Raw genomic sequence first — 22925 nt, forward strand, 5'->3', positions numbered from 1 at the left:
ATCACTATGAGTCCAATCTAGTAGTGAGACCCTGAACACTCTATAGACCTTTCCCTAAAATTTAAAAAAAAAGGTGGAAAAAAAACGAATTACACATTTTTATACAGAAATTTAGAAATCAAATCATATAAAATATTGTAACAGGACAGTCCTGTAACTTTCTTCTTGTCTCTTGTTTTCTTTTATTTCCTTTTTAAAAAATGAATATTTACTTTAAAGAGATTATAGCAATAATGCATATGACATTAGAAGCAGTATGCATTTAGGAGACCAAAACGATGGGTATTTCAAGCATGGTTTTAGTATTACACATTGCTATCCTCAGTGTAGTTGTTCAGGTCTCAGACATCAGCATATGTAATTAGTCAGGGGGGGGAATCCCACCCATTTACTCTTATTTCCAAGCACCTGATGGAGATTCTTAGAGCCATTGCCTAAGCCATCTTGTGTGTATAAATGTATGGCTTTGCTCCTGCCATATTTCCTAACTTTTCTCCTTGCTCTGTCTGTGTTGTTTAATCCTTAGGTTCTTGCTTTCCATTTAACTGTGTCATACCTTTCAATTTTTACTTCTTCTTTTGAAGTATCATGTGTTTTGATACTTCATTTTCAAAACAGGAATAAAAATGCCGCATCTTACACTAAGGGGTAAATATTTATAATGTTGAGAAAGTTTCCTTCTATTCCTAGGTGATATAGCTTTTTGAGGGCTGAATTTTGTCAAGTGTAAGACAAAATCCAAAAAATTTTGTACCTGTGATATGTTTTGTGATTGACCTGCTTAGTAATTGATTATGTTGAATTTCTTTTTTTTTCTTTTTCTTTCTTTCTTTTCTTTTTCTTTTTCTTTCTTTTCTCAGTACCGGGGATAGAACTGTGGACCTCACATTTGCCAGGCAGTTGTTTGTGCCACTGAGCCATCTTCCCAGCCCTACACTGAATTTCAAATGTTAAACTCGAGATATACCTGGGATAAACCTTGTTTGTGGTCCATAATTCTTTTTATCCATTAGTAGATTTAATTTGAGAAAACTTTGAGGAATTTTTTCATCTGGGCTTATGAGACATACTGGCCTTCAATTTCTTTGCTTGTAGTGTATTAGTCTGGTTTTGGTACTGGGGTGATTGTGGGCTCACAAAATGAGTTAATGTTTGCTTTTTGTCTGTCTGCTGACAGATATCATAGAGACCTGTGAAATGTCTTCCTTAATTATTTAGTAGATTTCACCAATGAAAACACAGAGGCTTGGTTTATTTTAGAAAACTGTTAATTATTGGTTCAGTTTTTAATAGATAAAGATATAGTCATATCATCTACTCCTTACATGAATTTCAATAGGCTTTGTCTTTCAAGGAATTGAATTATTTCACTTAGATTATTAAGTACCATGGGCTTCAGGGTGTTCACAGTACTCCTGTGCTGACCACGGGGGTCTGCAGCAATGTCTTCTGTTTCTTTTCTTTTCCTTTTTTTTTTTTTTGCGGAACCGGGGATTGAACTCAGGCCCTTGCGCTTGCCAGGGAAGCGCTTATTCTACTAAGCCATCTCCCTAGCCCTCTTTTCTTTTCTTTTTAAACGTATTTGGTTGTTACAAGGTCTCACTATGCAGCTTGGATTCACAGTGATCCTCCTGTTTTCAGTCTCCCCATCGCTGGGATTACAGGCATTTGCCACTATGCCTGGACTCTGTGCCAGGCTCAGCCTGCCCTCAGGGCTGGGTTGGCATGACACGTGCTGATGTCACTGCACTTGCCTAAGCAGGCACTTTAGTCCTCTGAGCTATCTCTCCGGCCCTTCTCTTCCATCTCTAATGTGACAAATTTTTTTTTCTCTCTCTCCCTTCCTCCCTCCCTGCCTCCCTCCCCCCCCCCCGTCTTTCTTAGTCTAGCTAGAGTCTATTCTATTTTTATTGACCTTTTTGAAGAACTAGGTTTGATTTCTTGATTTTCTGTTTTCCATTTCATTGATTTTGTTCTGTTTATTATTTGTTGTCCTCAGCTTACTTTATCTTTACTTGCTCTTCTTTTTCCAGTTCCTCAGGACGAACAACTAAGTGACTGATATTAGAACTTCTTTTCTAAAATGCACATTTGGTGCTTTAACTTTTCTCTGAGCCCTGTTTCTCATGTGTTTTGATACTTCATTTTCAAAACAGGAATAAAAATACCCCATCAAAGATACACTGTAATTTTCCCATGGCCTCGATTTTAATTTATCTTAATTTTAACAAAAGACAATGCATAAGAGAGACCAGGACTTAGCAGCTGACAAAGACGAGGCATAGAATTCGGGGTTAACAATTTGACCACCTAAGTGAGTCACTCCAGAATCCAGTCAAAATATTTGAGGGCTGCCATGAAAGCAAAGCAAACTCTCACCTCCTTCCAAGTGTGCCAGTGGGCCAGGCCTCCAAGGAGCCGCGAGGGAAATGGTGGATGCCCAGTGAGATGAGTCTGTGCGCTCTGCACTGCCCCAGGGAGCAGCAGAGGCTTAGGCGTCGGGGATGGGGCAGCTCCTGAGGGACGGGAGGGGTCCCGAGTGGGTTGCCCAGCAATTTATTTTCATTATTTCAAAAGTTTAAAAACTTCTCTTGCAATTTCTCTTTGACTTGTGGATTCTTTGCCATTGTAGGGTCAGTCTCCAAGCATTCTGAGATTTTTCCAGGTAGATTTCTGGTTTTGAATTCTGCTTTAAGTACACTGTGGCCCGGGAGAAGGCCTTGAAGGATTTCTCCTAAGTCTCCTGCGGGGGCAGTCTGTGGGCCAGAGCATGTCTGGACTGGTGGGTTGTCCGTGCAATTGCAAAGATCACATACCAAATATCTGGTCCAAAACCTGATGTGTAGCATTTTCCTTCACTCTAAAGAACATTGAACATTTCTTGCAAGGCAGCTCTATGAGCATGAATTCCCCGCCTTGGCTTTGTCTAAGAAAGTCATTATTCCTCCCTTGCTTTGAGGGATGGGTGCGCAGGGTACAGAATTCTCGGTAGATGACTTCCCCCCCTTAATATTTTAAGTATTCCACTGCACTATTTTCTTGCTTTCCTGGTTTTTGAGAAGAGCTCAGATGAAGTTCTTAGCTCCTCAGTCAGCAAAGTGCCTTGTGCTCTGCCTTCTTTCTGTGCTTTTATTCTGCCTCTGATGTTCAGGCATTTGGATGTGTTCCCTCCTCCCCGCCCCCCTGATTCTGTGAGCATTTATGCTACTTGGGCCTCTGTGACACTGGGGTCTGTGCGTCCATGTCTGGCATTCAGTAGGGAGGAGCTCTCAGTCATCCTTTCTCCAAAACTTATTCCTGCTTTTTTTTTTTTTTCTTTTTTTTCCAGTTTTTTTGAGATAGGATTTTGCTACGTAACCCAGACTGGCCTTGAACTTGAGGCACTCATCCTGCCTCAGCCTGCTCCTGAGTACTGGGATTATGGGTGTGTGACCCTAAGTCTGGCCAAACCTCACTTTATCTCTCTCTCTCTCTCTCTCTCTCTCTCTCTCTCTCTCTCTCTCTCTCTCCCTCCCTTTTCTTCTTTCTTTCCCCTTCCTTCCTTCCTTTCTTCCTTCTCCTCCTGACGTTTTCTCTCCTCCTGACTTGGATAGGGTGGGTTTTAGAAATCTTTCATTTTGCTTTTCTGTTTTGGGAGTTTGGGGTCCTGACTTTAGAAACTCTCCTTATTGCTGCTCAGCCATTGATGAGCCCCCCAGGGGGTCCTGTGTGCCTGTGCTGCATTTTTTGTCTCTAGTATGCTCTCTGTTAACTCAGTCTATCTGCTGACCTCACCCAACCGTTCTCATGGGCCGTCTCTGCTTCTGTCACAGTCACTGAAGCTGCTGTCTGATGATCTCAGCACTCCTGCCACCTCAGAGCCTGTTCTGGTGCTTCTTTAGTCTCTCCACAGTCATGTGCTCACCTCTCTGTGTGCCTGACAGGCTTTGGTGAAGGTGGACATGATGCCCAGGCTGAAAGGAACATTGTGAATGGGACAGAGAGATGTGGCAGTAAGGCATGGGGACAGGGGATGGACGTCCTAACCATATCTTCCTAAGGGCCTAGAGCTGTGTCCCGACTCTGCCCTGCATGGGTGTCTCTGAGGACCAGTGTGGCTCTGCAAAGGCTGTGCATGTGTCTTTGCTATGAGTGGGTGAGGCTCTGGGGAACACAGGAGGACCAGGTGACAGAGGTAGACATGGGAGTGTCACTGCCACACTGCCATTGCAGGCCAGGCAGGGGCTGTCCTCCCTCAGGGCCACACAGGATCGTTATGGGCTTTTAGGCTGTTGTCCAGGAGCTGCAGCCCTGGAGTCTGAGGGAAGCAGAGGCTACTGAATCTGACAAGGCCCTGTCGGGCCACTGGGGGCGTCAGGTACGAAGTGTGAAGGTATGTGCCTGCAGCCCTGGCTAGCTGGTTTCCTTTGGCCCTGCTTTGGGAACACCTGACAGAAGAGATAGGCATCTGCAGCCCCAAGCTCTGCCTGCTGGATAGAGACTGTGGAGCGCCAAGCGTGGAGCACTGCACTGCCAACGTGGAGCAAAGCCCTGAGGTCAAAGTCCCCAGAAATGGAGTGGAAGTTGGCGGACCCCACACCTGGCATTAGTGGCCACTCAGGTGGCTGCTGCCAGCCTCCAGTCCTGCAGAGCTCAGTGCCCTCCACAGCCTGGAATACAGTGCTCCAAGGGCAGAAATTTATTCACTGGTGTGTTCAGAGTCCAGGTGACACAGGGGGCACCACAAACACGTCTTCCCCTTGCTGAATCCAAAGCCCTGAGCTCCAGGGGAAGAGTGGTGAAGCCACATGTGGAGAGGAGGTATCCTGTCAGGTGCTCAGGGCTTTGCAGGCTTTCTGCTCATGGGGAGAACAGGTGACATCATTGGCCTCCACCATGCTCGGGGATGTGGGGGACAGATGTGGAAGGAGCCCTAGGCCTCCCTGCCACAGAGGAGGCAGCCTTGGCCACACCCCACAAGGATGTCAATGTAAAGGCCGTGCTGAGTGAGGCGTTGGGTGCCCCTGCTCCTCCAGGGCCTAGGCCTCACGGCCCTCTGCTCCTGGGCCAGGGAGGGCGGAAGATAGATGTGAGTGAGCACGCTGCCCAGATTAGCATCTCCGCTCCAGCGCAAGACGCATGGCCCGGGCGGCTCCCGGACTGCCATCATCCTTCTTCGTACCCATTAACAGGGATCCGTCACTGCGCTATCTCCCCAGCTGGAGCATCCATCCTGGCCTGCAGCACTTGCATTTCTGTGTAGCACGATCCATCCCATATTCCTGCAGACAGCAGCAGCCAGGACAGGCAGCTCGTGGGCCGCATCACTGCGGATCAGCACGATCGCTCTGTTAACAGACAACGCCGTTAACCTGTCTCCCCTGCCTTGACCAGGCTCATCCGGTACTGTCGGTTGGGCAGGGCCTGCTTTCAGGGGTCTCAGAGGCCTTTCCTTGCTACTGGGCTTTGAGCAGGGGTGACAGGGTTTGGGACCACGCAGCCTGGCAATGAGAGGAAGTGAGGCTGGGAGGAAGCTCTTGCAGGTGTCGAGTACACTGCGCTCTCTCCAAGGTTACGTGTGAGTCGGCATCCAGGCCCCAGAGGCAGAATACACTGGTCAGCTCCACTGGGTCACCAGACTGTCACAGACCTGCCTCGCCCTGGCAGAGATCATAACCTGCTGGTGCTGGGCACTCCCTGCTAACCTCCTGTGGCATCAGACCTCAGCTGTTATGGGGTGACCAGAGGGACAGAAGAGCTTGCGGAAACTTAGGAAAGGCTGAGCAGACCTGGGTGCTGGTGCCCTGTGCTTCTTAGAGATGTGCAGCCCTTCTGGGCTCTACCATCTGCCCCTGCAGGCTCCTTTCATTCCCATGCCTGCCTCATGTCCCAGATCAGACAGGGACCTCACACAGAGACACTCACAGTGCCTGGGACCCTGCCGGTTCTTTCTTGTGGGCCTGTGTTGACACAAAGTCAATGGTGGAATGACTAGAGAGGTCTACTGCCCTGTACTCTCTGGGCTTTAGGAGAGGAGAAGGGGAAGGGTGAGGAGGAGGAGACAGAGGTTGACGTGAGAGAAGAAATGGAATCCAGCTCTGTTCTGCGGCTCCCCAGCCCTATCCCTGTCAACTCCCTGCCTCTAAGGGAGGTCAGTTCTCAGCCAGTGTGCCCTGCGGGTGCCCTGGCACCCCACCACAGGACCCTGTTTTGCTACCTCCAGCCCTCCATGGCCCCTGAGAGCAATGATGGCTGTTGTGTTGAAGCTGTCAGGCCTCAGTATCCCTGGGGCCCTGCAGTGCGGAAGAAAGGCACATGCTGGGCTCTGGTTTAGCCTGCAGCATGGCCCGGAGTCAGGTGGTCACTCGTAGGAGATCCTTCCTGAATCTGGAGAAACTTGGGTTCAAGGCCCCCTTTGCTGTGGGGGAGAGGAGGGGCTGCCACAGGCTCTGGGACTTTGACCCCTGTCCGAGTGGCTCTGTTGGTGACTCGGGACCCAATGAATGTGCCAGCCCCACATTTGTGCATGACTTTGTGTCAGGAAGCCTGGCGAGGGGAGCAGTTCTACTTCCCTCATGGCAGCAGGTGCAGTGCCTGAAGCGCCCGCTGGCCAGGCTGCAAGCATCGCTGTTCTGACTTGAAGCATCTCTGGGGCTCCACTTCATAGCGCCTGAAGGACTGTGTGCTGGTGACCTGTGATGCCGAGGTGAGTTTGCTGGGCCTGCTCTGGAAGTGTGACTGCCTGCAGTGGATGCAGCCCCATCAGCTGCTCCCTGTGGTGTCCAGCCTGTTTCCTGGCCACTCCATTCATACCTCACCAGGTACAAATAGAGACCCTGACCCCACTGTCCACATGCTGGGAGGTGATGGAGACATCTTATCTGCCACCAGCGAGGGCCTAAAACCCACCCCTGCCAGGCCCATGGACCCAAGTAGCCACAAGGGTCCCCATCCCCTCCTGCCCTGCTAGACCCATTGCTGGGCCCCATCCAGGCCTCATCCCTGGACATCTCACAAATTAGTCTGGCTATGCCCCGGATACATTCCATGCTGTGTATAAATGCAGTGTTGTACTGGACCCTCCCTTCTGGTCATTCCACACCAGGTGGTACATACGTGTCCCACATGCACATGTGGACACACACATACACACACACACACCCAAGCACACCATGCACGGATGTACCTTGTATCACCTGTGATGCACACGAGTGTACCCCTCATCCCCTCCAGTTGTTTGATGAATGCAGATAGGGCCCTGCCTTGGCTCCCACCAATCTGCACAGGAGCCACCAGGGTCCCAGGAGCCATCTGTGGGACCCCAGCTTTGGCCAGGTGAGGGGCAACCTGTCCTGAGCAAACAAGGGGAGAGGGAGATGCTGTCCTGACCCCTGGCCTCCAGGCACCCAATAGGCTCCGCCCAGTGCCCTCCTCCTCCCTGGAGCTACATTATCTGGGCAGCCCCCTCCTCCCTGCTGTGCCTCCACATATCAGCTGCCCTCTTGCTGTCCCCCACTTTTCCTGTCCTTGCCCAGGCATGGAGTGGCATCCAATGGGGTCAGGCTGTGTGAGCAATGAGTGCCCCCCCTGCTTTGGCTACCTGAGCCTCCATTCCAGGCAGTGCTGTGCTGCTGCCCTGGCCATCCTGGGTTCCTGGTCACCTGGCAGGTGGGACCCAGAGCCAGGGCCTACAGGAGACACAGGGAGATCTCCTTGGCAGCCAGGTGGAGCTAGGCTTCCTGGGGACCCATCTCTTCCCCCCCTTGCTTATGTACAGGGGACTGGGGCAGGAGTGACTGGAGGCCTCCAGGCTCCTGTGAATATTCAGATTTAAAGCATCAGGGTGCCGTACACTTGATAAGCCCTTGTGTCTCCATGTCAGTGACCAGGGGTCCGTGCTGCCCTTGGGCCTGAGCTGAGCCCTGGCAAAGCTGGGCCCTGCCACCAGTCTCCTGCAGCCCCTGCACCCTCCTCCCCCACCTGGCTGCTGTCCTGTCAGGAACCCCCACCCGAATCTGCCTCTCTGCACGATGACATCGCCACACTCCACTGGATGTGCAGCCTCACTCTGCGTTCAATAAAAGATAGCAGGAGAGATCATCAGAGTGACTGTGTCAGATTAAATGTGTTTCCTGGCAGAGTGGGAGCCCCTCCGGGGCACCTGCAATTTGCTTTCTCTTGCTGAAAACAATATTTCCCCAAAAGACCACGGCGAGCGGGCCATTACAAAACGTAATTTATATTGCATAAGATCAGAGATGTTCAGCCCAAATGACAAATGGAGGCTTTAGTGCAGTATTTATGCTCTGTGGGAACACGGCATCCATAAGTTATGGGTGTCCCGGGGCACCATGCCCAGTGCTCAGCTGGCCACGCCCAGCTCTGCCCCTGGATCCCAGTGGCCTCAGCTCCCTGCTGCAGCAGTGCAGGCCTCACCTGGCCTTCCCAGCCTGGCACTGCGCTGGGGCTTGCCCAGCAAAGCAAGTCCGGGAGCGAGAGGAAGCATTCACCCCAGAAACAGGCAGCAGAGAGCTGTGCTTAGAGCCCGCTGAGGAAGCGAGGACCCAATGGGGACACTGCAGCTCCCCGTGCTGGACGTGGACCATCCAGATGCACCCTGCAGAGACAGCAACTGGGAGGGCAGCCAGTGCCCTGGGGATAGCCATGGCACACTGTGGGTGCTGTGTGCAACCCCAGACCAGAGTAGTACTTAAGAATCCTCACTACCCAGAGACCACGCTGTCAGGACACAGCAGGCTCCCACCTGGGCCCTCTCTCCAGGAAGGCCACTTGGATGGCCTGAGAGGCTGTGACCACCATCAGCTGTCAAGGGGCCAGTGGTACACACACCCCAGGATGAATACTGGGTGACCGCATCTACTGCCTCTGTTGCAGGCCTCAGCATAGATGGTTCTCACACTAGAGTGTTTGCCTGCGGGAGAACCGGCTGCTTCGAAGGAGCCGCGTGTCCATCATGTTCCTCGAGGGGGGATAAGATGGTGCATGCTTTTCCCCTTAGCCAACAACCCCAGTTTTATTCAGTTCTGTTTTTTTTTTTTTTTTTTTTTTTTTTTTTTTTTTTTTTTTTTTTTTTTTTAATACTGAGAATGAACCTAGGGCCTTGATGCTGAGCTACATCCCCAGCTTATTTGTAACTAAGTTGCCCCGCTGGCCTCAAAGTTGTGATCCTCCTCCCTCAGCCTCCTAGAATGTTGATACTATGGGTATGCATCACGCCTGGCTCCATGGTTTAAAATCTGTTTTAAAATATGCAGCGCAATTAGTGACCACTTCTGAAAGTCTGTGCTATTATGAAAAGGGGCAGGGAGGATGTACCTGTGAGAGGCTCAGTTTGTATGGTGTGGAGAAAGAAAAGAGCTGGGTGCAGCAGGAGTCTGCAGTACCCCTACCCATGTCCCCAAGTGTCTGTGTCACCGCCCTTCCCAGCTGGACATGTTTGGGTTTGAACCTGGGCCACTGTCTTGGTTACTTTTCTGTTACTGGGACAAAATACCCGACACCCAAAATGAAGGAAGGAAAGGTTTATTTAGCTCACAGTTAGTGGAGGGTTCAGTCCATATTTGGCTGGCTCCAAGGCAGAACGCCACATGGCAGTGGGCAGCAGTTCATGGTGGAAGAAAACAGCAAAGAGCAAAGGCATAAAGGGAGGAGCAGCAGTAGCAGCGGCAGAGGCACGCCTCTCTTCTTGCCTTGTATTGCCTCCAAGCTAGCTGTCTGCCCCAGGGTGGTGTAGCGCTCACACCCATAATCCCAGTCTCAGGTCATGAATTAATCACAAACTCTAGAACTGCACCTCAATGCCTGCATGAGGCTTTGAGGGGACAACTACACACAAACCTTAATGGCCATCAAAGGTGGCCAGTGACTGCCCGACCCTCCTGGGCCAGTTGTCACCAAGCCACTGAGCTGCCACACACTAGTGCCACGTGGAAAGACCAGAGTCTCATCTGCCAGCTGGAGCACCTGCCGAGCCCCTGCATGCAGCTCACACCTGTGCAGACTGAGATGTGTGAGCAAGGTGGTGTGGCCACTCAGGACCGCCCTATTCCAGGCAAGGTGGCCCGAGTTAGGACTGTGCATGCATAGATGTAAGTATGTTCCCTCACGTCTGCAGGAGGCACTCTAGAGGTCAGAGCAGTCAGTGAAGGTCACAGAGGCTGGTCTGGCGCGGAGAGGCTGCTCTTGCAGAGGCTGCTTTGCAATCATTTATGTTTTGTGCAAACAAAGAATGAAATTAAAGCCAAAAAAGGAAACCACGAACTTGGAAATTGAAAACAAGCAAAAACAAAAGAACCTAATTATGTATCAAGCTGGTGACAAAACCCGGGAGAAAACATAATTTCCAGCAACTTGACAGTAAGCATTTGACAGCTCGTCCTCTGTGGAGATGCCGTCAGGACGCAGCAGCTGGAGAAGCTGAGGCTTCACGTGTATCCCGCAGCCAAACCCCATCCCTGCTGCCAGTGTCCAGTGCATCCCTCCTGAGATTCTCCAGGCCTCAGCCAGAAACACTGCAAGGACCGTCTGCACAGTGTGGTGCTATGAGCGTTCACACGCAAAGGTTCTGTTGGGGGTGGGGAAACAACCGGAGAAGGTTCAAGTGTGGCAGTTTGTTCTGTTTGTTTCTGTGAGATGGACTCTCACTGCATAGTTCAGGCTGGCCTTGAACATCAGCGATCCTCCTGCCTTGGCCTCCGGAGTGCTAGGATTATGTAAGGCCCTTGGGCACCTAAACTTTGAAACCCACACTGGGAGATTGGAGGGGACAGCTATATGACAGTGAGGCGCATACAGAGGATTGAACCTTACTGAGGAGTGGGTGGTGACTGCCCACTCATCTGGTTGCAGGGAGAGCTGAGCTGTAGAGAGACTCGGGCTGGTCTTCCATCCCTGGGAAGCCAGGCCACACCAGGCAGCTCTGCCCACTATCCAGTTAGCTCATGGGGGGCAGCCAAGGTTCGTGGTCCAAGCTGACCAGTGCATAGGCCTTGGGCCCACCCTCCACTGCCCCTGAGGTTCCCACAACTCAAAGTCTCCAGGGCTGTGCATGGCTGTCCTCTGCCCCCAGGGTCTCACCATCTACAACACAGCTGCAGACTCTTGGGTCACCCTGTTGGCAGCCTGTCTCCACCATCTCTCAGAGCTGCCACATCTTCTGCCCACTGCCGCCTGCTGGCTTCCAGGCAAGGGCATGGTCCATGGCAGCCATGTCTAGGCCAAGAGCCCTTGGCACACATCCTGCAGCTCAGCCACCTCCATGCTTGGCCCCTCTAGGCCTATGGTCACCAACCATCAGGGACACCAGGCTGCAGATGGGGCAGGGTACAGAAAGCAGCAAATTCTTGAAGCAGCCCTGGGAGTCTCTTCTGTGTCAGTCGTCCTGCCAGCCAGAGGTCCTTGACTGGTGCCCTTACCTGGGGCTGTGGAACCACAGGGGCTCTCATAGTGTCTGCACCTCCAGGCATGGGGAGCCAGCCCTACAGCACTGTCGACAATGTCCCCAACCCCCAGGGTTGAGCTAGACCGGGCTGCACTGGACTGGGGGCTGAGGGCGAGGCCAGGGTCATTCCCAGCCATCTTGGAGAGGAATGGAGCCTGAACGCACTGCAATCTGTGTCTCTCCTGGGCTATGTGGGACAGGTCCAGCCTCTACAAAGTGCCAGCCTCTCCCGTCCTATTCTGGGGACCAGATAGGTGGGAGTGGTCCCCACCTCCACGGTTCAGCTTCTTGGAGGGAAGGCACCTTGCTCATACTAGGTGACAGTGTCACTAACCCCCAGAGCTGCAGTGCCCAAAGAAGCTCTTCTGAAACAGTGTTGCAAGCCCCTTCCCACTGAGCAGGTGCCACTGATACAAAGCTGGCCCCTCCGGCCATGCCCTGTGACCCCACCTCTGACCAGCACGTTGGCTGTCAGCCCAGTAACACAGCCTTTGTGAGAGCCTGCTGGCTTGTGACTTCAGCACGAGTTCTTTCCGCTGTTCTCAGTACTCACCCAGGAGGAGACCGCTGAGGGCGAGCACTGCAGATCCCTCTGGCTCCAGCGTTTCCTTCCTGCTCCAGGTAGAAACTTGAATTGGATGTGTGGAGGGAGCACCCGGCATCTCGGCCTCTTGCGTCTCGCACTGTGGTGCCGCAGCTGGGCCCTCCTCCAGTGTCCTCACAGCTACTGCTGTGGGGTCTTCTCCATGTGGCACCAGCAAGGGGAGCAGCCTCTTTCTGCTGTCCCCTGGGAGCCTGAATCCCAGCACTCTGTGAGCCTGAAGTCCCCGTGGGGTTGGGAGAGCAGGGCCCTGGCAGGCTCAGCAGAGTCCACATCTCTGCCACCGGCTCTGATAGGAGCAGACAGTCAATGTGGCCCCACAGGCACCATGGCTGGGGGACAGGAGAGGTTGATGCCCCTTCCGGCCACAGGCCAGCCACATAGACGTTCACATTCATGTCTCTGGGTTCACGCGCTGCTGCCTATCTCACTGGAAGAAGAGGTGGGGCCAAGCGGCCAGGAGCCCAGTGTCCATAGAGGGCAGTCTAGGTCCACTGAATAGACGCTGTGGCTGGAGCCACTGCTTGGCTTGGAGGAAAATGTGCTATGAATTTGCCATCCTGACAGAAGGTGCCCCTTTCCTAGAGAGCAGCACACAGCCAGCTACTGCACTTGTGTTCAAGCCAGGTCGGCCCTGGTGTGGCTCCTCACTGCAGAAAGAGCACATACACATTTACTAGTGAATGGAGCTGGCACCCCCAGGCAGGGCGCCCAGAGGGTACAGGCGTGAACAAGGGTGCCTGCACAGTGTCGCCGCCCCCTCCTTCCTGACCTAGGGACATGTGTGGACTCTTCCTGTGTGCCAGCATCAGCTAGCGGAACCCGTCATCCACACCCCCTCCCACATGGAGGCTCCAGGCAGGGGTGGGGACTCAATCCCAGCTCCTCCCCATCCACGAGGGACCCTCAGCTGGACACAGTGGCTGGGAGGAAAAGCTGCACCTGAAAGGTCACCTGACGGAAGGGTGCGCCTGCTCTGCGGTTTTAGTGGTGTCATTTTTTGGCTCAGACACACCAAGGGGACATAATGTGCTGGGAGGATTGGATGTGCAAGCACAAGACAGACCCTTGCTCTCTGCTCAGCCTTCGCCTCAGTTTTTATCCATCCTAGCTACAACATGGCTGCTGGAGGTCCAGATGTGGGCTATATCTGCCTTTTATCAGAGTTCTTATAACAGGGATTTTGTGGGTCAACTTGGTGAGGCTCCAGAGTCCTACTGTTGAATTGGCAAGTGCCCCACAGAAGCCTGAATGTCACAGCTGGCCTCAGGGGTGGGGTGGGGCTAGAACCTTCAGGGCCCTTCTAGCCATGAGATGGGGGAAATCAGGGGTTTTCCCCTGCCAGCTCGCCTCCACCAAATGAGATTAGGGACAAGTAAGGGTGGACTGGGAGGAGTGGGTGGAGCATCATCTGGGTTCCCCACCAGGTCTGCAAGCCCAGGGCAGGGGGATCCACCACGCCCCACGACTGTCCCAGAGATGCCACCACAGGAGCGCTCCCAGAAGTGGCCACTGTTGGTCGGCACAGTGCTGTGTGAGGAGGGGAAACCAGGCCTCTGCTGCTGCCCAGCACGCCAGCACAGAAGGGAGCAGAAGCCACACAGAGATCTGGGCACCCAGCCCCCTCCCCTCCCGACCACGCCAGGGACAACAGAGCCTTTGGGGGAAAAAGCAAATGATCCTCTGGGAGCTGGAGGCCATTTTTAAAAATTATTTTTTAATTTTTAAAAGAGTACAAAATAGTATTAAGACAGAAAAAAATTACAAGTGATACAGAATTTCACTTAACAGAGTAATATGAATTTCACAGTCTTTGTCATAATACATAGTGTTGTCTTCCAACCAGTTATTCATATTACCAGATATATGCATGCAAAATTGGAAAGAAAAAAAGAAAGAAATTTATAAGAAATTATGAAGAGAAAATGTACAAACAATTGAAATAAGGAGACAAAACAAAGGAAGTGTTACTTGCTCCTTTCCATAGACCAGCAGAAATGCACAGTACAGGTGTTCAAACCATCGTGCTTACACAGAGATAAATCTCTTTCTCCCACTTCCTCTCCTGTCCTTCCCTCTCCTGTCCTTCTCCTCAGCTCAGTAACTCTTTCCTTTTGAGTAAGTGCCTTCCCTTTTACCAGCGTCTGCTGCACCCTTCCGATTCTATTTTCTCTTTCGGGTTCTCACACTAAGGACACAATACGACGTTTGCACAAGTGGGTCTGATTTATTTTACTAAAGAGTTCACCTAATGTTCTCTAGTTGCATCCATTTACTGACAAAAGATTCAAATTTATCCTGTTTTATAGCTGAATAATACTCCATTGTGTAAAAATACCACATCTTCCTTATCCATTCTTCAGCTGATGGGCATCTGGGTTGTTTCTAGGATTTAGCTATGACGAATTGAGCTGCTATAAACCTGGGTGCACATATATTGCTGTGGTATGAGGTTTTCAGTTCAGGAAAAACAACCAAGAGGGGAATAGCTGGTTTGAGTGGAATCTCCAATGCTAATTTTTTAAGGAATCTCCACACTGATCTCCACAGTGGTTGTACCAGTCTTAGTCCCACCAACAGTGGAGAAGGGTTCTTTTTTTTCTCCACAGCCTCTGCAGCATTTGTTATTGGTTGATTTCTTCATATTAGCCATTCTTTCTGGGGTGAGATGGAATGTCAGTGTTTTGTTTTGTTTTTTTTAATTTATGTATTTGGTACAGGGTCTTACTATGCAGCTCAGACCCCTAGTGATCCTCCTGTTTTCAGCCTTCCCAGTGCTGGGATTACAGGTGTCTGTCACCACGCCCAGACTTGGCTCAGTGCCCCCAGGGGAGCGAAGCCAGCAGGGCATGCATGGGAGATTGAATCCTGGTCCCTGTGCTTGTCAAAGCAGGGACTTAGTCCGCTGAGTCAGTATCGTTTTAATTTGCATTTCTTTTCTTTTTTCTTTTTTCTTCCAGAAAAGGATATTTTTTTATTCAAGTAACAGCAAATAGGAAACCAGAGGGGGAGCCCCAGGCAAGGACAAATAATGGCCACCCTCCCCAACAGAACAGGGGGACCTAGTGGCCCCTATACTCTTCCATAGTCGGTATGGCCCCTCCTCACTGCGGGAGTGTCCACCTTCCCTGGGACGAGGTGCTCTGCACCCAGCCTGGGCACCCCCACCCCAACTTGGGGAGGGTGCAGGGCAGAACAGGAGGCAGTGAGGATGAACATCTGGTGCCGACAGGAACAGCAATGACAAATGTCTAAGAGTGAAATACTGAACAAAAACCCAACACAACTGTCCAGAGGTAGTTTGTGAACAGAGGAAAAGATGGAACCAGAACCTTGGGGGAGGGGAGCCGAGGGTGGGGAGCAGGGGGCAGGCTTGGGGTTGGTGCCCTCCCAGGGTCAGCAGCTGCAGTGAAAGCAGGAAGGTGGGCACAAGCCTCGCCTTAGGCAGCTGCCAGAAGGGACCAGGGCTTCACCTGAGCAGGTGAGGGCCAGCTGCTCTCCAGGGTGTGGCAGAGGGCAGGGCCTCTGGCTCTCGCTCCTTCCTGTACCCCAGGAGGTGTCCAGCCTGGGGACTGACTAGGAAGGCTGGGAAGGAACAGGGGGGTGAGCCCTATTGGATAAGACTGGCTGGGGCATTTGGGGGCGCTGAGTCTCTCCCACTGGCCACCTGGCTGCTGCCAGCACAGTGGGATGGGGCGTGGCAAGCGTGAGATGGAGCAAGGACCCCTTAAGGCCAGGGAAGCCCTCTCAGGCCCCTAGAGGGGAAACCAGAGGGAACAGGGAAGAATGGAAGGTCCCAGAGCAGTGACCCCGAGGCAGTGGGTGCAGGGGTAGGGAGAGCGCCTAAGCAGATGTTAGCCTTGTCCAGGAGGTCAAGTGTGCACGGGCAAGGACTGCACTGACCTCAGGCCGCCACGCTGGTGTGCTCTAGTGTGGGGCGGGGCCAAGCTGTCCTCCCGGGAGGAAGTCGCTCCTCCTGGGGGGAGGGGCACTGCGCGGGGCACTGTTCCTCTTCTGAGGACTCCTGCTAGGTGCCCTCCTCTTCCTCGTGCTCCAGGTTTTAGGTCTGCCGCGTGGTTTCCTCCCTGGTGCCGTGGTAGCTTTCCGATCTTGGCAGCACCCTTGCTTTTGCTCCCCTTCGGGCGGCCTCGAGGTCGCTTAGGTGTTGGTGCTTCCCTGGGTTCCTTCGGACTCACGGGAGGTTGCTTGCGTGGCCTGCCCCAGCCTTGCTTCTCAGGGCATCCTTTTCCTGCTTGGAAGCCAGGGGCCGGCTGGGCTTGGAGCGTGACTCGCTCATCTTCCTTCTCTCCGGCAGGTGGAGCGCTGCTGGGATGGCCTTCTTGGAGAAGCGCCTTGGCCAGAGAGCCCGGCTCGGAGTCCCAGTTAGAGGCTTAATTTGCATCTCTTGAATGACCAGTGATGTTGAACTTTTTTCATATATTTACTTGCCATTTGTATTTCTTCTTCTGAGAAGTGTATTTCTTCCCTGAGAGTGTAGACCCTCAGGGAAGGGTCTACAGGGTGTTCAGGGTCTTATTACTAGATTGGACTCATAGTGATCCGCCTGTTTACTGCCTCTCAAGAGCTGGGATTACAGGCACGCACCACCATGCCCAGTCTCAATTGCTGTCTCAGCGCGCTCTGGGGGCGGGGCCAGCACGGCAGGCCCGGGGATTGAACCCCTGGCCCCAGCACCTGCTTGCAGGAGCTTTAATCCGCTGAGCTATTTGTCTAGCCCTATGGAGGCCAGTTCTTAATGAAACCTGTCAGGTTGCTAGACTCATAAATGATTGATATATCCACATGAAGGAAGTACAACTTAAGTAGCACATGAATTCTGGCTGAAGCTGGAGGGCTCTCAAGTGGGGATCTAGTCCTGTTCACGGTGGGCTCCGAGTCCAGGTAGGACTCACTGTGTTGATCAAAATGCTGGGAGGCCAGGTGCTGACCATGGCTCATTTCTGAAGCAGAAAGCAGGCACGCACCTCAGCTTGGAGAAGATGTTATTTTGTTTGGGGGTGAAAGAGATGCAGATCCGCTTATTAGAAAGTAGCAAAATTGTCTGCTGCCCAGATGCACCCAAGTGACCTCGTCTGACCTCTGAAACTAATCAGGGTCCAACCTGGCCAGTGCTTGGATGGGAGAAAGTGCAAAGCGTGGAGCTGTACCACCCGTATGGAGTGAGGGGTGCTTCTGGGATGTGGTGCATGGCCCTCGCTGCCTTGTGGTAGCCTGAGGGAGACAGAAGAGCGGAGGTCCACTTCCTCTAGGGCTTTTCTTACACGGAGCCCCCTGAGCAGGTCCTGGCTGAAGGCATTGCCTGGGCAGAGAGAGGGGAGGTGAGGGGCTCCCTGGCTGGGGTGTCCCCTTGGAGTGACGACAGTGTTCTGAAGCACATGTATGTGTGCTAAAGGCCACCAAGTGGCTCACACTAAAATGGTTGACTTTAACTCACCTGAATTCCACCAAAGGTCAAGGGTCAACAACTGGGACCTCACGGTAGCCTGTGTGCAAGTCAGGATCTGGAGGCTGAGAGTCTGCGCTGGAAGCCAGGAGATGACAGCCAAGGTGAAGGTGAAGACTGAGCTCAGAAGCGAGTCTTCCTTCTTCTTGCCCTTTCAGCCCATCCAGGCTGCAAGCCTGCTAATGGGTACCACCCACACCTATTGTTATTGATGTCCACTCTCTTGTCTGCAAAGCAGGGTGCAGTCCCACCCCGCAATACCCGGCAGAGGATGGGAGAATGTGGGACAGTGGCCACCTTGGTGTTTTCTTACCATCTCCCCTCACAGGAATGAGCCCATCAGACCTGGCCCAGAACTGCAGGCTCTTCTTACACCATGGAGCAACAGTATCATGTTGAAGTGTCACTTGTGGGCACTGCTGTCATGAGCTCTGAGTGGACTGTGACTCTCGGGCGCAGTGGGAGACAGAAGCAGTCCCTGAGGCACAGTCTACAGGTTGGGAGGCAGCCGCTCTGTCAGCAAAGTGGGGCTCAGCCACAGGCCCGGCTCAGGATCAGGATAGGGACGTCTCTGGTCCGGAGTTCCTTGTGGAGCCACGGGGCCATGCTGTGTGTATGCCTGGCAACGACCTCCTGCTCATCTGTCCTGTGTCCACAGCATGAGTCCACAGGGAGTGTTCTGGACCAGGGCTAGGGCTGTAGGAGCTAGCAGGAAGGAGCTCAAGGCCAGGAGGGAGCTTGCAGTCTTCCAGGTGAATGGGGGCAGACAATAACGCCTTGGACAAGGTGGGGCTCAGGGGCCCCAGGTGGAAGAGGGGTGCTGTGACTTCAGCTCTCAAGCCTCAATGTCCCCAAAGAAGCCAGAGAAGCCCCCGAGATGCCACAGACTGGAGACCCTGAGCTCAGTGCAGCAAGGTGATCATGGGCTTCGCCACTGGACATGGAGCACCATGCAGCCCTGTCCACCTCCCCTGCTGGTCGTGGACCCAGTGCCAAGTAACCACACAAAGCTTCGTCTATCTACTCAGGTTACTGTGAGCCCAGAGTCCATGTGGGAATGTAGACATTTCAGCAGAAGAAATCCCCCAACCCCCAAAGCAAGTGAAAGTGTGTCACGGGTTCTAACCAGGCTACATGTGCCTGTGGAGTATAGGCAAGACCAGAGGTTCAGAACTCAGATGGTGAGTGGTAAAGTCGGGAAAGGTCAGGAAGCATAACTGATAATTCACCAGAGGCAGGTGGGAAGCTGAGGAAAAGGAGAAAGTCCTGACAGGAAGCAAAAGGTGCCCGGGTAGCATCTCCACCCGAGTACCACAAGAGCATGTAGCAGGAGCAGGAAGACACAAGTGAGAATCAAAGTGGAAGTCAAGGAGACCAAATGGAAACAGGTGTGATTAATATGGCAGCTGTGTCTGGCTGCACCTCAGCAGCAGGTGGAAGGGGTCTGCAGGAGGAGCTGGGGATGCCAGGCAAGGCCTGCAGCCCGGCGAACAGGGCCTGATGGGTGACTGTCAGAGCTCAGATCGGAATGCTGACAGACAGAGGACGGAGCTTGTAATTTTGGATGGAAGCTGGGACTGTACTGAGAACTGGACTAGAGGCCACTTGCGTCACACTTTGGCAGAGAACTTGGGTCTAGCCTGCCAGGGCCTGAGATCCAGTGGTGGGCTGAGTTTAAAAGTGATGGAATAGTTTATCTGGTGGAGGGAATTTCAAGACAGCACAGCATTCAGTGGGTGGCATGAGTACTGTTGGCTGCATTTAGCCATGTGAACAGTGAAAATAAGGAGCAAGAAGCAGAGGCAAAGATTTGAGAAGCTTGTGCTTTGGCCAGAAAAGCACTACATGTAAATCAGGGCCAAAGAAGTTGTGGTTGCTAAAGAGACTAGCACCCTTAAGAAGAAACCACGTGCTTTATGCTGAAACGCAGAAAAAAAGCCTGAGGGCGTTGCTGGAGTTGGACAGTCCCACCCACCAGGGGCTCAGGGGTGTGCAAATGTAAGGTCATACGAAAGATTTTCCTTTGAGAAGAGAGCACCAAGGGGTCCTGCTCCCAGCTCCAGACTCTCCTCCCTAAGGTCAGCCTTCCAGCACCCAAAAGGCTGCTACAACAACAGGCCAAGGGGGGCCAATTACTGCATGGGGTGGGAGCACTTCTTGGGATTATCCTTGTGACAACTGGTTTTGCAGCCATGCAGAATACAAACATTAAAGAGTCACAGGCTTTCATGGAGATTCAAAAGAAGACTTGGGAGGCCAAACTATGTGTCCCAGACTTGGAATTCCTGCCAGGTGCTCCTGAGAGCTCAATGCAGAAAGCTCTGGGAGGTCAAAGGTACACTAGAGACCCATGGACATTAGAGGTGTCAGGATGTGGGACATCTGCCAAGGAAAGGTCCAGGCAGTGGATGTCTCCAGCCCAGGTGAGAGGCAATGTGGTTTGTGACCTGCAAGACCCTAGCGGCAGGGCCAACAAAGTCCTTTGGAGCTCACATCTCACCAGCATGAGCCCTGGATGCTGGAAGGAGGACTACACGAGTCAGTGTTTGCCCTGCTGGTTTTGGGTCTTGCTGGGGTCTAGTTCTTTTCTATTCCCATCTCTCCCTTTTGTTTACCCTGTGTGCCATTGTACACTGGGAACATGCAACTTGCTGTTTGAGTTTAAAAGGGACTCACAGCTAAGAATTTGTTTTGCATTAGAACTGAGACTCCCAAGGAAGAAATCATGCATGATAGGTGGTAAACAGTATAATTGCATTATCTTAGGTAGGATTATGAAGTTGTTATTGTCTTTAGAGGTCAAGTATGGATTTGGGGAGGCAGATTTGGGTGTCACTTGACAAAGGATGAACCGTGGAATGATTATTCTTGGCCACCAAGTTGATTGGTTTGAGAGATGCTGAGAGGATGAGTAAAGCACACCTCTGGGTGGGCCCTGCATCTGGACCCTGCCTCCTCCTCTGGGCTTGTTTCCTTGCCTTTTTGTTTCTAGGCCACCACAAAGTGTTTCCTCCCTCCATCATCCTTTCACTATGATGTTTCTGATTTAGAACCAATAACCATGGACTGCACCCTCTGAAATCACGAGCCAAAAACAAACTGCTCCTCCTTTCAGTTGTGCTCATCAAGTATTTTTTTTCTTAGAATAGAATGGTGACTAAAATGACCTTGGACTCCAGCCTCTAGCACTGCATGACACAGATGTCCATTATTTAAGTCACCCAGGCTGTGGAGCTCTGTCACACAGCAGCTGGCACAGACAAATGAAAAAGGACATAACCCAGGCATGGGTCTTGAGGGCAGCTCTAGAAGTCATCTCACTGGGCTGGGTGGCACCAGGTGTCGACTAAAGACTGGGTGCCTGTTTTGTGGTCTAAATGGTGGACAGTCGAGGATCTGACCCTCCTCTCCCCTTGTCACCAGAAAGCAAGAGCTGTGACACTGGCTTTGCTCTCACAGCTACCTGCATCCCCTCCTTGTTGGATGGCAAAGATGAGGCCTGGGTGCCAGTGGGCTAGAAGACATGGTGTCCAGGATATGTCTACCTGAGCAGCTTCCTTGGCAGGAAAGCTGGCTGCTGCTGGGTGATCGCAGGCTGCAGTGACCGCGGGTACCGGCCTACAGAGCAGCTACGCTGAAGACCGACATCTGTCAGCATGGGTCTGTCCTCAGTGAGTCTTTGTCCCTGACGAGGCAGTGTGTGTGCATATACTGTGTCTGAGACATGTGGCCTGTGTGTGTCCTCCCAGAGGAAACTGACGTTTGGCCCTGGCCAGCGACTGGCCTTGGGGTTGGGGTCAGTGCCGTCCAAGAGCCCGGGGCAGCTAGAATAACTAACTCCCCGCATTCATTTGTTTTTCCTGAGAGAAGGCTTCTTTTTAGTTCTAATGAGTAGTTTTCCTAAATAGAAACCATAATAGCAGCAGAAGCGTAAGTAGATTCTGTAAACTTGTAATCACATGTGTCAAACACAGTGTGGTATTTTCCCCTGCAAAATAGAAACGGCGGGAAGTCATCTACACTGCATGCGGAAAATTGTGTTTCTCTGACAGAAGTTAATTCTAAACTAAGTATTCCCTGAAAGAAAGGCAGGGAAACATTTTTACATGTCTACCATTCGTCCTTAGAGGACTCAAAACAAATATGTTTCTCAGCGTTTGACACTGGCATCATTCGGGCGGCCTCGGGCTATGTGCTGTTTTCCAGTTGGTGGAGTAGGAGGATGAGAAAACAGCACCACATTAAGAGGAACACATTGTACAGGTTAATCAGAGCCAGGCGGAAGCCAGGAACTGCCGCCTGCAAAGGCCGAGAGTGGCAGGTGGGAGGCAGAGGCAACTGGCTCCCTGGGGCAGGAACAGGGTGCACCCTGCAGACAGGTGCCAGAGAGTTTACCTCCAGCTCCTGCAGGGACCCCCAAGGTGTTGGGCAAGCTCCATGGGAAGCAGGTGATGCTTACGAGCACCCACTTCCCAGAGAGACCCCCCAGATTCCAGGAAGTGGGGCTTCCTCAGAGCAGGTGCTCAGGACTGGCCAGGCTGCAGACCTCAGGAGGGTGTGCTGGAAATGTTGGGTAGAGGAGAGGCACAAGGACTCAGGGGGCAGAACCCTGGGAACGTTAGGCGCAAGTTGTTCCTAGCCACAGCCAGCTGCAGGAGGGCTTCTGTCACGGGTGCCACTGTCCCCCTGGAGTCTGGAGGGCTTGTCTGCTGGCTGCACACAGAGGGCAGGGGGTTTCCACTCCCTGCTGGGACACTCTTTGCTGGGCCAGCACCCCAAGATTTCCTGACCCAGGCACTTGCAGGAGGAGGCAGCACACTGCTGCAACACCACACCACACTGCATAGGTTGCCCAGGCTCACCACGAGCCTCATTGACCTCCTGTCCCAGCCCCTCAAGTGCTTGGATTACAGGTGGGCACCACTGGCCTGGGCACCTCTAATTGGATTCTAGTTCTGATCCTTTGGACTGTCATTTCCTGGTACTAGAACTGAGTATTGGAATCTCAGCAGTCCAAAGCCCACCCACCAGACTCAAACCATAGGTCACTGCTGGGGCAGGGGTTCTGGAACAGGGTCCTCTGCCCGTGACCTTGACTCTGCTCTCGTCACCTCCTGCAACTCTTCCCACCAGGCAGGCACTCCATCAGCTGCCTCCATCTCAGCCTGGCCTGGCAGGTCTCATGGCCAGGCCTGCCCTGCAGCACTGATACCAGGCCATGGTGCACATGCGCTTTCCTCACCTCCTCGGGGCCACTGGCTGATGGTCCCCCACCTGCTGCTGCTGAGGGCCTGCAAGGATGGAAGCAGACACCCCAATTCCCAGGCCCCAGCCTCAGCACTTCTCAGGGGACCTTCCTGGCTCTGCCCTCTGACTCTGTGTGTGTGTGTGCGCGTGTGTGTGCGATATATATATATATA

At 52.5% G+C, this 22925-nt stretch overlaps 1 pseudogene; it reads right to left on the minus strand.

Moving 5' to 3' along the window:
• Positions 1 to 15945: 15945 nt before the first annotated feature.
• LOC101563053 lies at positions 15946 to 16338 on the minus strand (annotated as a pseudogene).
• Between the last annotated feature and the right edge of the window lie 6587 nt (positions 16339 to 22925).

The sequence above is a fragment of the Octodon degus genome, unplaced genomic scaffold, assembly GCF_000260255.1.
Source record: "Octodon degus isolate 3935 unplaced genomic scaffold, OctDeg1.0 scaffold00008, whole genome shotgun sequence".
NCBI classification, from domain to species: domain Eukaryota; kingdom Metazoa; phylum Chordata; class Mammalia; order Rodentia; family Octodontidae; genus Octodon; species Octodon degus.